The sequence below is a fragment of the Desmodus rotundus genome, chromosome 1 (genome assembly GCF_022682495.2).
Source record: "Desmodus rotundus isolate HL8 chromosome 1, HLdesRot8A.1, whole genome shotgun sequence".
Classification (NCBI taxonomy): Eukaryota; Metazoa; Chordata; class Mammalia; order Chiroptera; family Phyllostomidae; genus Desmodus; species Desmodus rotundus.
The window spans coordinates 95,189,067-95,201,117 of NC_071387.1; the positions used below are offsets into that span (position 1 = coordinate 95,189,067).

Here is a 12,051-nt window from a genome sequence, read left to right on the forward strand (position 1 = left end):
CCACCACTGAGGATAAAAAAGCCATGGGCTGGGGGTCTTTTTCCAGAATTTTGATAATGGAAGTTATTTTGGGGGTAGAGGACAGAAAGGTCTCAGAGGTGAGGCACTGAGTCTAGAAACAAACCGGAATTTGAGAAAAGGTTGCACTGATGTTCAGTTAGAACATAGGAGGGAGGGGTGGATGTTGGGCAGATTTAGAAATTAGTGTCAAATAAACTAAAAAAAAATTTCTGAAGGCTTTCTTAGAAATAAATGATAAAGATTTTTTTCAAGGGTTTTGAGTTTACAAACTAGGAACATGGCTAGAAAGAAAAAAAAAAAAACAAGAGAACTGTTCCAAAAAAGAAAGAAAAGTTAAGAGTTTTTATAATAAAAAGTGCATTCTAGACCCCTCTCCCCACTATCCCCTCCCCACTCCCCTCTGGCTATTGTTACAATGTTCTTAATTTCAATGTCTCTGGTTATATTTTGTTTGCTTTTTTTCTTTTGTTGATTATGTTCCAACCTATAAAGGACACAAGGACAAAATCAAGGAGGAGGGTAGAGGTGGGGGAAGGAGGTGGGACTGGCTGGGGTGGGGTGGAGGGATGGGGAAAAAATGCAGACAATTGTAACTGAATAAAAATAAATAAATAAATTTTTTTAAAAAGTGCATTCTAGTGCAAACTCAATCACTAACTCTACATGATACTGCAAAAGTGAAGGGAACCAGGTTTGTTGAAGTAATTGTGGTGGTGAAAATGTTATTAGCCTCAGAAGCTAACAACATTGAGGTGGTCCATTCTATCCTAGTATCATGCAAAAAAAAAAAAAAAAAAGTGCATCCTTAGGACTAGGATTGGTCCAGGATGGTCATCAGTCAAATGTTGGGCTATCTGGATGATCAATGCCAGGTGGTCTAGAGGATGAGTACCAGGAGGTCTGGTCACATTTGGTGGTCTGGATGACGGATGTATCAGGCAGATGTTAAGTGGCATGGATTCATGAGTCCTTCGGGGATAATCAGAGGGTTATCTGGAGGTCTGGTGTATGTACGAGTATTGACATGTAATGAACTCATGTATATCCAGGCAATGACATGGGACTGGAAAGTTCAAGAGTTTAAGTTCCCAAGCTAGTTAGTACAGGAATGGAATCATTTCCTCATGCCTTAACCTATTAGATTTTAGTAATTTAGCAGCTTAACTACATGATTCCATTTTATTTCTTCACTCTTTTCCCCAGTAAAAATTGAGGACAAATTGTGATTTAGTTATCTGAACAGCACAACTAATAAGGTAGCATTAATAGATATATGTCAAAGATTAACTTTTAGAAATAGAATATAGTTTTTTAAGAATTAAAGCACATTTTACAAAAACAATTTTAATCTCATGCCCCCAAATGGCAGAAATGATACCTGCCATTACTCTCTGATCATGATACATTAAGGTAAAAAATAGAAAATACCAAAAATACAACTAGAAATGCTTAATTTTGAAAATTGAACATTGTAAGGACATAGAAGAGTTAACACATAGTATAATGACATGTTATATTGTAAAATATTAATAATAAAACACTAATAATAACTGACATTGATTGAGTGTTTACTCCGTGCCAGGATTAAGTGCTTTGCATGTGTTAACTCATCTAAACCTTCATAGAAATCCCATGAAGAAGGTATCACTCCCATTCTGTAGATGAAGAAACTGAGGCACACAAAAGCTATGTAATTATATACCAAGTTTTTTATATCTGTTGGGGTGCTTTGAGCTACAAATCACAGAGATCCCAACTGAAGAAATAACCAATGTGTCACATCACAGAACAAGACCAAAGATAGACTCCAGAGTTGGGTATTCAGCAGCCCAGTGGCAGTATTAAGGACCCAGTGATTTCACGTCATTTCATTTGAATTCCATAATTACACTAACCAGAATCCTTCTTAGGTTCCTCTTTACTACTATAAAGGTCCTCCTTGTTTCTTCATCTAAAGTGTTTCACTTCCACAGTGTCTACTACTTTAGTTTGCTTAGCCTCTTTCTGAACCCTTTCAATTGAATTCATGAATTCCTCACTCATTCATTTGTTCATTAAAATACTATGTATTGAGCAACTATTAGGTGCCAGGCATTGGGGATCTAGAAATAAGCCAAATACACAAAGTCCCTGCCCTCATGTACCTTAAATTCTATTTGGGGCATATAGCAGACACTGTCAGCACACTGCCTACAAATTACTCAGATACTAACACCCTCAGACCCTGCAGGTCATCCTCCAGATGGCTGCTAGGCCCGCAACCCATTAAGCCAAAAGTGCCATTCTGCTCCCAAAGCAGCTCTCAACCAAATACTTTCAGAAGTTGCTATATCAATACCCCAGTATACTTGCACCTTAGCTGGGATCATTCAGAGGTATGTATTTTTCACCATTTCCCAGAGTTTCCCCTCTGGATTAAGGTCTAGTCACTCCTTCAGGCAACTGGTTTAATACAACACCCTTTGTACAAAGTTACGAAGGCTGAGTATGTTCTAGAGATGTAACGTACAGCATGGTGGCTATAGTTAATAATACTATGGCGTATGCCTGAAACATGCTAAGAGTAGATCTTGTGTTCTCACCACAGGAAAACTAATGACTATGTGAGATGATGGATGTTAATTAGCTTGATTGTGGGTGATCATTTCACGGTGTATACATATATCAAATCATCACACTGTACACCCTAAATACATGCAATTTTTAATAGGACAAAAACCATTTTCTCAGGCTCTCTTTCCCAGAACTAACTAAACCCCCAAGCATGAATGACCCTAATTGTTGTATAAGCCTTTATCCTCAGGACTAGAAAGTTACCGGAAGTGCCCTGAAGGCACAGAGGCTCTGGGAACCCACAAAACAGGACCTACCAGACCACAATGACCACCGGACCCTGCACCCAAAGATAACATTGAAACACGCTGCAGCCTAACTGAAACATCCTGCTCCATAACTACCCTATTACCTGATAAAAACTCAAAGCCCCACCCCCTCAGTGCTGGTGCTGGTGCTGGTGCACATCTCCACACCCAGCCATGTCCCTCCCTTGGAAAAGTAAAAATGAAACGTTTAATCTCTGCACTTTCTTCTCTTTGTGAATTCTTTCACAGCCCATGTTACCAATCCCCTAACAATTTTTATGTGTCAATTATACCTCAGTAAAAAGGGGAGAAATGAAAAACTGCACCCTTAAGCAGCTGCCTTTCCTCCCTTGCTCCTCTGCCAGGGACCCCTGCACCACCTTCTTTGTACTGGAATCCTTGTCTCAGGGCCTGTTTCAGGGAGTGTACCAACCACAACAGAAAGACAGATGATTATCAAGAATGAGGAAACTGTTTTCAGGAAGTCAGACATCAGCCATGTGAAATGCTGCTGAGAGGTAAAAATGAAAACAGAAGCATGTCTGTTGGATTTAGCAACACAAACTTGACCTTGAAAAAGACCCTGGTAGGTGGGGCTGGCAGGTAGGTAGAATGGGAAACTGAGACTCAGAGCTGACTGTGGACTACAGCAGGGGATTGCCATGGTGGGAGAAACTCCCAGTCTCACAGGAGGGTTCTTTCGAAAGTGTGCTAGAGAAGAGCAGGCAAGCTGCACTGTTCCCGCTCTGGCCCCTCCCTCACAGACAGTGCCACAGCACAGCAAGGAGGGTTGCCCTGCTCTGATTAATACCTAAGGCCCTGCCCCCTTATAACTTAACAGGTGCACAGAGACAGAAATATTGCCCAAATGAAGAACAGAGTAAAACTCCAGAAAGAAAACTAAGCGATGAGGAGATAGCCAACCTATCTGATGGAGAGTTCAAAGCCCAGGTAATCAAAATGCTCACAGAACTGATTGAACTTGGTCGAAAAATGAAAGAACAAATGAAATATACCCAAAGTGAAATAAAGCAAAATATTCAGGGAACCAACAGTGACAGGAAGGAAACCAGGACTCAAATCAACAATTTGGAACAAAAGGAAAAAATAAACATCCAACCGGAACAGAATGAAGAAACAAAATTCAGAAAAATGAAGAGAGGCTTAGGAACCTCTGGGACAACTTTAAACGTTCCAACATCTGAATCCCAGGGGTGTCAGAAGGGGAAGAGGAACAGCAAGAAATTGAAAACTTATTTGAACAAATAATGAAGGAAAACTTCCCCAATCTGGAGAAGGAAATAGACTTCCAGGAAGTCCAGGAAGCCCAGAGAGTCCCAAAGAAGTTGGACCCAAAGAGGAACACACCAAGGCACATCATCATTAAGTTACCCAAGAGCAAAGATAAAGAGAGAATGCTAAAAGAAGCAAGAGGAAAGGAGAGAGTTACCTACAAAGGAGTGCCCATAGGGCTATCAGCTGATTTCTGAAAAGAAACCTTGCAGGCAAGAAAGGGCTGGAAAGAAGTATTCCAAGTCATGAAAGACAAGGACCTACATCCAAGATTACTCTATCCAGCAAAGCTATCATTTAGAGTGGAAGGGCAGATAAAGTGCTTCCCAGATAAGGTCAAGTTAAAGGAGTTCATCATCACCAAGCCCTTATTATATGAATGTTAAAGGGACTTATCTAAGAATTGAAGAAGGTCAAAAACTATGGACAATAAAATGACAACAAACTCACAACTATCAACAAATAAACCTAAAAAATAAAGAAAAACAACGAAAACAAAAACCAAGCAAACAACTAGAACAGGAACAGAATCAAAGAAATGGACATCACATGGAGGGTTTTCAGTGGGGAGGGGGAGGGGAGGAATGGGGGGGAAGGTACAGGGAGAAAAAAGCATAACTGGTAGGCATAAAATAGATGGGGAGAGGTTAAGAATGGTATAGGAAACAGAGAATTCAAAGAACTTATATGTATAACCCATGGGCATTAACTAAGGTGGGGTGGGGGATGCTGGAGGGTTGGGGGAGTGCAGGGTGGAGGAGGGATAAAGGGGGAAAAATTGGGAAAACTGTAACAGCATAATCAATAAAATATACTTTTAAAAAAAGAAAAAGAAAAAGGCACTGGTAGATGACAGACCTAGGTAGGCCTAGGAAGAAAGGAAAATCACCAAGCAGGAAAACTGTACCATGGGAAACTGTAGCCTGGGAAAATGCCTGCCTGGGAAAATGCCTGCCGACCCTCCCCAAGACAAATAGGTGCCCGTCTAAGATTGGGGTCTGGAGTGGGCCTATCTGGCATAACACGATGCAGCTTTAACTTGAGCCTGACAAGATGTATCAAGAACAATGGTCAGCAGAAATTGTACCCAGCAACCAGCTCTAGCCAATCAGACTCTGACTCCCCAACCAGTTACCCTTCTCCGGCTTTTGCGCTAAAAAACCCTGCCCTAAGAACAATGGAGCAAGTCCCAACCTCCCTTGGTTGGCTCGACTTTTCCCTCTCATTTCCCAATAATAAACCCTGCTCCTTAGCTTGCTGAGTCCATCAGGTTTCTTGAGCGACTCCGACCTAACAGTAGAGATGTGGAGCATGTGAATACCAAACTGCTGTGGCTTGAAGAGTTAAAAAAAAAAAAAAGCCATAGTCTCTGCACTAGGAGGGAGAAACAATGGCTTTGGGGACTGGGGCCATAGAAGATTGGCAGATAAGTGATGAGGACAGATAACCCACTAGATGGAACACATTGTAACAGGTGTGGGATGAGGTTCCTTCCGGGGCGGGGAGTAGGCTGAGAAGCCCCAAAACCCCCATAGCCATCACTTTGGGGATGGGGAAGTGGACAGACCAGTTGAGAGGTATTTTGCATATCAATAACAGCTGGCGAGCTTCATACACATGTTAAGTAGCTGTGGCTACACTTGGAGCCAGGGAGAAGGGCATGACTTTGACTCCTGATGTAAGCGGGAGGGGCTTGCTCTGCCTGCGGGAGAGCCAGAAGATGGTTCCCTTACTTCTCCGGGCCAAGCCTGCCCAGACTGACAACGGCACCGGCACCGCAGAAAGGCAGAAGACACCAGAGTACTGGTGGGTGTAAACCTTTGTGGGAGGAGTCATAAATAGGGTTACAGAAGAGCAGCAGGGTGAGGATTTAAACTCTTGCGCAGCAGCTGGGCGGGGGACCTCTTGACCATGTGACTTGGGAGTGGTCTTCGCCACCTGATTTAGAAAGAAGAAGGGGGGTTTCTGCCTTGTAGGATGTAGCTTATAGTGAGGAAGGAGGCCGTGCGGCCTGGGGAGCAGCAAAGGACTTCCTTGCAAGATCCTGTCCTGCTACACCTGGATTTTTACCTGGACTGTTAAGACTTGTACATTTCCTGAGTTTCACCATGATCCAGAGAAACACAGCACATGCTTTTTTGGACTATTAGGTAGAGGCTGATGAACAGGTATCCCAGATCCTGAAGGAGAGCTGCTGCGTGAGGATGGTGACTTTGACCCCGAGAGACCAGAGAACTGTTTGCATAGCCAGCTTAAGATAAGGGCAAGGGGAACTTTTGGGGCTTTTGGCTAATAGCCTGGTGGGGAGTATGGGAAGTGCTGGGTCTCATGGGAAAAGAGGGCTCTGAGCCGAGGTGCTCCAAGCTTCCCCGAGGTTAGAATGTTGTAAATACAGATCTGCTCCTTTCAGCATTAACTGTTGGGTCTTACCACCAAGGCGTCATGTGGAGCCCCAGTCTGCTCGCTTACACTTTTGGGAAGCTCTGTAGCAACCTGAGGTGTCTGACATACCGAGAGACTTAGACAACTGGCAGGACACAGAGGTTGGCAACTGAATTAATGAGAACCACTAACTAAGATGACTAAGGAAAGGGAAAAGACAATTTTTAATTAGAAAACAGAAAGTTATAAAAAGAGAAAAATAAATCAGAATATTACATGGCTTAGCCATGAATAACATTTGTATAGTCATATTAATGTAAAGCCAGAGTATCGATTTAACCAAAAATAAAGATTTAACTATATTGGGAGGATGGAGAAAAGGGAGAGAGAGTGGTGAAACAAGAGAAAAATTCCCATCTTGCATAGTAGGAAGATCTAATAAATAATGCCTGAAAAATTAAGACATAGCATTATGTGTGTTACTTAGAGTTTTAAAGACAAGTAATATAATTAACAAAATGATTGCCTCAGCAAGGTTGTGGGGAAGGAATAAGGGACTGCAGGTTTTTATAACAAATCCTTTATAACTATTTGACTTTTTTTTAAAGATTTATTTTTAGAGGGGAAGGGAGGGAGAAAGAGAGGGAGAGAAAAATCAATGTATTGTTGCCTCTTGAGCACCCCCTTCTGGGGACCTGGCCCACAACTCAGGCATGTCCTGACTGGGAATAGAACCAGCGACCCTTCACAGGCCCGTGCTCAATCCACTGAGCCACACCAGCTAGGGCACTCTTTGACTCTTTAAACCTATGTTCTTCAAACTTTTCTGAATGAAAACACAGTAAGAAACTTAGCCCTGGCTGGTGTAGCTCAGTGGATTGAGTGTGGGCTGCAGAGCAAAGGGTCGCCAGTTCGATTCCAGGTCAGGGCACATGCCTGGGTTGTGGGCCAGGTCCCCAGTGGGGGCTATGTGAGAGGCAACCACACATTGACATATCTCTCCCTCTCTTTCTCCCTCCCTCCCCTTCTCTCTAAAAATAAAATAAATCTTAAAAAAAAAAGAAACTGAATTTTACTTTGTAACCCAATACATACATCCAGTGTTAGAGAGCTTAGGGATTGGTGGGATCTCTAATACACTGTTGGTTAGTGTGAAAATTGATACACCCACTTTTGAAACACAGGTGTGAACACTACATAACCTGCCCAACAAGTCCACTGTCAGTTATTTGTCAAAATATATTTAGCACATATGCATCAGGAGACACATGCAAATATATGCATATATGCACACTATCCATAACAGCGAAGAACCTGAAATGTCCCAATGCCCACCATTAAGAGAATGGACAGATACAATGAACAAATGAAACATTATTAAACACCATAGATAAATTCTAGCAACATAATGGCTCGTCAAATGGCAGGTTCATGGTGCTAAGGAATAATTGTTGATTTTGTTAGGTGTGATAATAGCAATATGATTATGTAAGAAAGTGTAAACAGTTTTTAGAAATGAGCATTAAAGTATGTACAAGTGACTGTACAATTTTTTGGCAACAGAGTTGTAATCTTTATTAAATTTATATATATGTGTGTATGTATGTATATATATTAAGTACACTTTGATATGATGCTTTGCTGTTTCTCATTTATGAGTATTTTCCATTTCATTAAAAACTCTTTGACATTATCTCTCATACTGTTTGGTTCACAAAGTTTCATGATGGTTTAAAGGAAAAGCTTACATAGTTACACCATGGGAACTGTTTCCACCCTTTCAGCCAAGCCCTGGGCAACTAAACAAGGTCTGTTTCCTGACTCTCAAGTCCCTTCCTGGAACTCCCAGCTCCACCCCACCTGGCTAAATTCTCTACTCTCAGGAAAATCCAGGAAAACAATAGCAACAATTTAAATCATCAATGATGACCTTCAATTTTACTAATATAGCATTCCTTCTGAGGATCTCGGATTACCTGTCACATCTCCCAGGGCAAATTATTCAGAATCCTTTTAAGATGGGAACAATAGGTAATAGAAATGCTGCCCCACACTCGAAACACACCCTTTGGGCCTTCCTAGTGAGAGCAAACTGCACCCTTCCTGGATGGATTGGGGAGCCACCGTGTTTCTCTTCCTGTCCCCCATGGGGTGCTCCCCACACCTCGAAGCAAATGAAGGGGTTGCTCCAGAAGAACCCCTCATGGAGGTATTTGGAGATACCTCCTGCTCTGGGCAACAGGAACTGGAAGGCCTAGATGAAGGCTGAGAAGTTCTCAAGAGAACCTGACACATGTCCCCAAGAGCCTGGAGACCTACATGAACATGGAGACTACTTCTAGCTTCCCCGCTGGAGAATTCCAGAGGGGGGACAAAGTATACTAGAGCAGCCCAAGCTGGCCAGGCAAGGGGGGAGAGAGGAGCACACTGTTATCTTTGTATGAGACACACTAGGCCAAGTGAATGCCACCAAAAGTAGCTGGACTTAAAGTACTGTGATAGATCTCTCTGCCAAAAAACAGCCACCTACCTACCTGGGCAAAGGGACCCAGCAGTAGTATAACTACAGGAAGTGTGCTGTGCGGGGAGGGGAGAGGGAAGGGCAGGAGCTGAGGGGTTGTCATAGGTCAGCCTGACAGTGTGTGCCTGTATCATCTCTGAAGAACCCAACAACACTGGCCGTGAAAGCAGGAGTATTTGGACACCCATTATGACAGAGGTCCCAGATTCCAGCCACACCAATTATGGGTCATCTGACTCTTCCTCTACTTAACCTGAACCTTGAAGGAGCCAGCAGAGCAGAGTGGGAAGGGCTTGGGGGAGGGAGGGGGATGGAAAGGAGAGAGATCGAAAGGAGAGTGAAAGGCCAGATCCCCTTCCACTTCACGTCACTTTAAATTGGATGTGAGGTTGAAATTTTGAATTATACTGGACTACACAGTTTTATTCCATGAAAATGAGACTGTTCTTCAGTTTACAATGACCAAAAAGCTGTTCAATCCTCCAGAGCAGGGGTCCCCTACCCCCAGGCCTCAGACCGGTACCAATCCGCGGCCTGTTAGGAACCAGGCCATAGAGCAAGTGAGGAGCAGTGGGTCAGTTCGCTGGCTTTACTGCCTGAGCTCTGCTTCTTGTCCCCCTGCCCCATCCGTGGAAAATTTGTCTTCCACAAAACCTGTCCCTGGTAATAAAAAGGTTGGGGACTGCTGCTCCAGAGCACGGCTGAAACTACTGGTAAAAGATAATTTCCTGATGTAATTCTTCAAACCAACCACTTTGAAGTTTTAACCACTTTATGTTCATGTAATCCTTCAAGTCCACCACATTTTCTTCAAATCCACAAGTTAATGGCAATACCATTAAAAATGTAAAGGCACACATGCTAGGACACAGGAGCTCCACCACTCAGTATCACCCATGGAGAAACCTTTGCACACATGCACATACAGGCACTTACAAGGATGTTCATTGCCGCATTGTTTGCAACAATAAAAATTAGAAACAAATAGCACTCAATCAGGGAGGGCATGATTAAGTAATCAATGGCACAGTCATGTGGTGGAATACTACACAGCAGTTAAAAAGGACAAGGTGTGCTCTATATAGTAACATGAACAGCTCTCCTGACTGTATGACTGAATGAAAAAAAAAGCATATTGCACAACATGTCATATTCACATTGAATATGACACTATTTATATAAAAGAAAAATGCAGTGTTATACACTTTCTGTGGGACATAAACATGTACAGAAAGTCCTGGAAAGCTACTCATCAAACTGCCCTGGCTGGTGTGGCTCAGTGGATTGAGCACCGGCCTACAAACCAAAGGGTCACTGGTTCGATTCCCAGTCAGAGCACATGCCTGGGTTGCGGGTCAAGTCCCCAGTGGGGGCCACGTGAGAGGCAACAACACATTGACGTTTCTCTCCCTCTCTTTCTCCTTCCCTTCCCCTCTCTCTAAAAATAAATAAGTAAAATGTTGTTTTTTAAAAAATTATTCACCAAACTGACAATAGGGATTATTTCTGGTGAGGGAGGGAAACAAAAAATTAGGATTGGGGACCAGGGTCAGAAAACTTTCCCCTTATCCATAAGATATTAAGAATATTCATGCAATATTTATATTTTTAAATCTTTAAAATTACTTAAGAACTCATGCACCTGAGGGTCTGGAAGCCTAGATCCAAACAGCTAGCACCAATGCAAAATCTTATTTTTTTAAATAATTTTTTGAAGATCTTATTTATTTTTAGAAAGAAGGGAAGGAAGGGAGAAAGAGAGGGAGAGAAACATGAATGTTTGAGAGATACATCGATTGGTTGCCTGTCACCACCCGCAACCGGGGACCTGGTCCACAACCCAGGCATGTGCCCTGACTGGGAATAGAACCAGCGACCTTTGGGTTTGCAGGCCTGCACTCAATCAATTCACTGAGCCACTCCAGCCAGGGAGGACCTCTCTTATTGAACCTCAAAAATTCATGCAAATTCTGTACTCCATATGATGTGTGTTTTAATCTGACCATGATGTTTTCAATTTTTACTTATTAATTAAATTACACAAGCTTCCTGCCACCACCACCATCACCAAAAAGAAGTCTGGCATAAAGTTGGCACTCCAAGAGGCACGCTGCACGTGTGTTCCCTGCACCATTGTCCCCTGAGGATACTCGAACCCCAGGGGAAGAGGCAGCCAAGCCTGGTGCGACCCTAGTTGTTTGGGGGCCTAGTGTTGTGAGGATGAGACAAATGAAAGTATAACATTATTGACACATAACAGGCTCTCAATAAATGTCTTTGCTTGCAGTTTAGCACAGCACTAGCAGGCGCCAGTTTGCTCCTGTACACGCAGGAGTCAGGAGGCACAGCAAACCTCCCCGCAGCCACTTGCTCTAGGACCCCAGAGTCTCCACAAGAGGGAGAAGTGCCAAAGGAGGAGATTCTAATCCTCTGAGAAATGCGTGCTGGAGGAAGCCATTTCACCTTCCTTCAACCCCAGGGACGTTCTGGCTTGGCCAGGCAGCCACCACCCAACAAGGAACACCCTGACTAGGCAGTTTCCTATACACTCGCCCCATGGTGACTGCCTTTGGCTCAGGAACCTCATCTCTCACCCAGTCAGCTGTGGGCAAGGTCACAGGGTCACTTCCCTCAATGTATGGAGCTCAAACCAGAGGAGGTGCTGGGGTAAAGAGAGGATAAGAAATGGTGGTGTTTACCGAGAATCCTGAAGGATCAATGGAAAGAAAAAGGTAGTCCTGGCAGAGTTGCGTGATGTGGAGGGTGCAGGGGAGTGGCACAAGATAAGGCTGGAGAATAGCAGGGTGCCTAAAATACCAAGCCAAAGATGGGGCTTTCTCCTGTAAGCAACAGTTGTTGAAAGTTTTGAGCCACTGGATAACATGACCACATCTGTGTTTTCACAAAGATTTGATGCATCAAGACTGAAGGCTGGGAGGTCAGTAAGGTTACTGCCGAGCAATAGGTCAATTG

The 12,051-nt window shown here is 43.2% G+C and overlaps 1 pseudogene; it reads left to right on the plus strand.

Moving 5' to 3' along the window:
- The first annotated feature begins 659 nt into the window (after positions 1–659).
- Positions 660–799, plus strand: LOC112304910 (small nucleolar RNA SNORA66; annotated as a pseudogene).
- Positions 800–12,051: the final 11,252 nt, after the last annotated feature.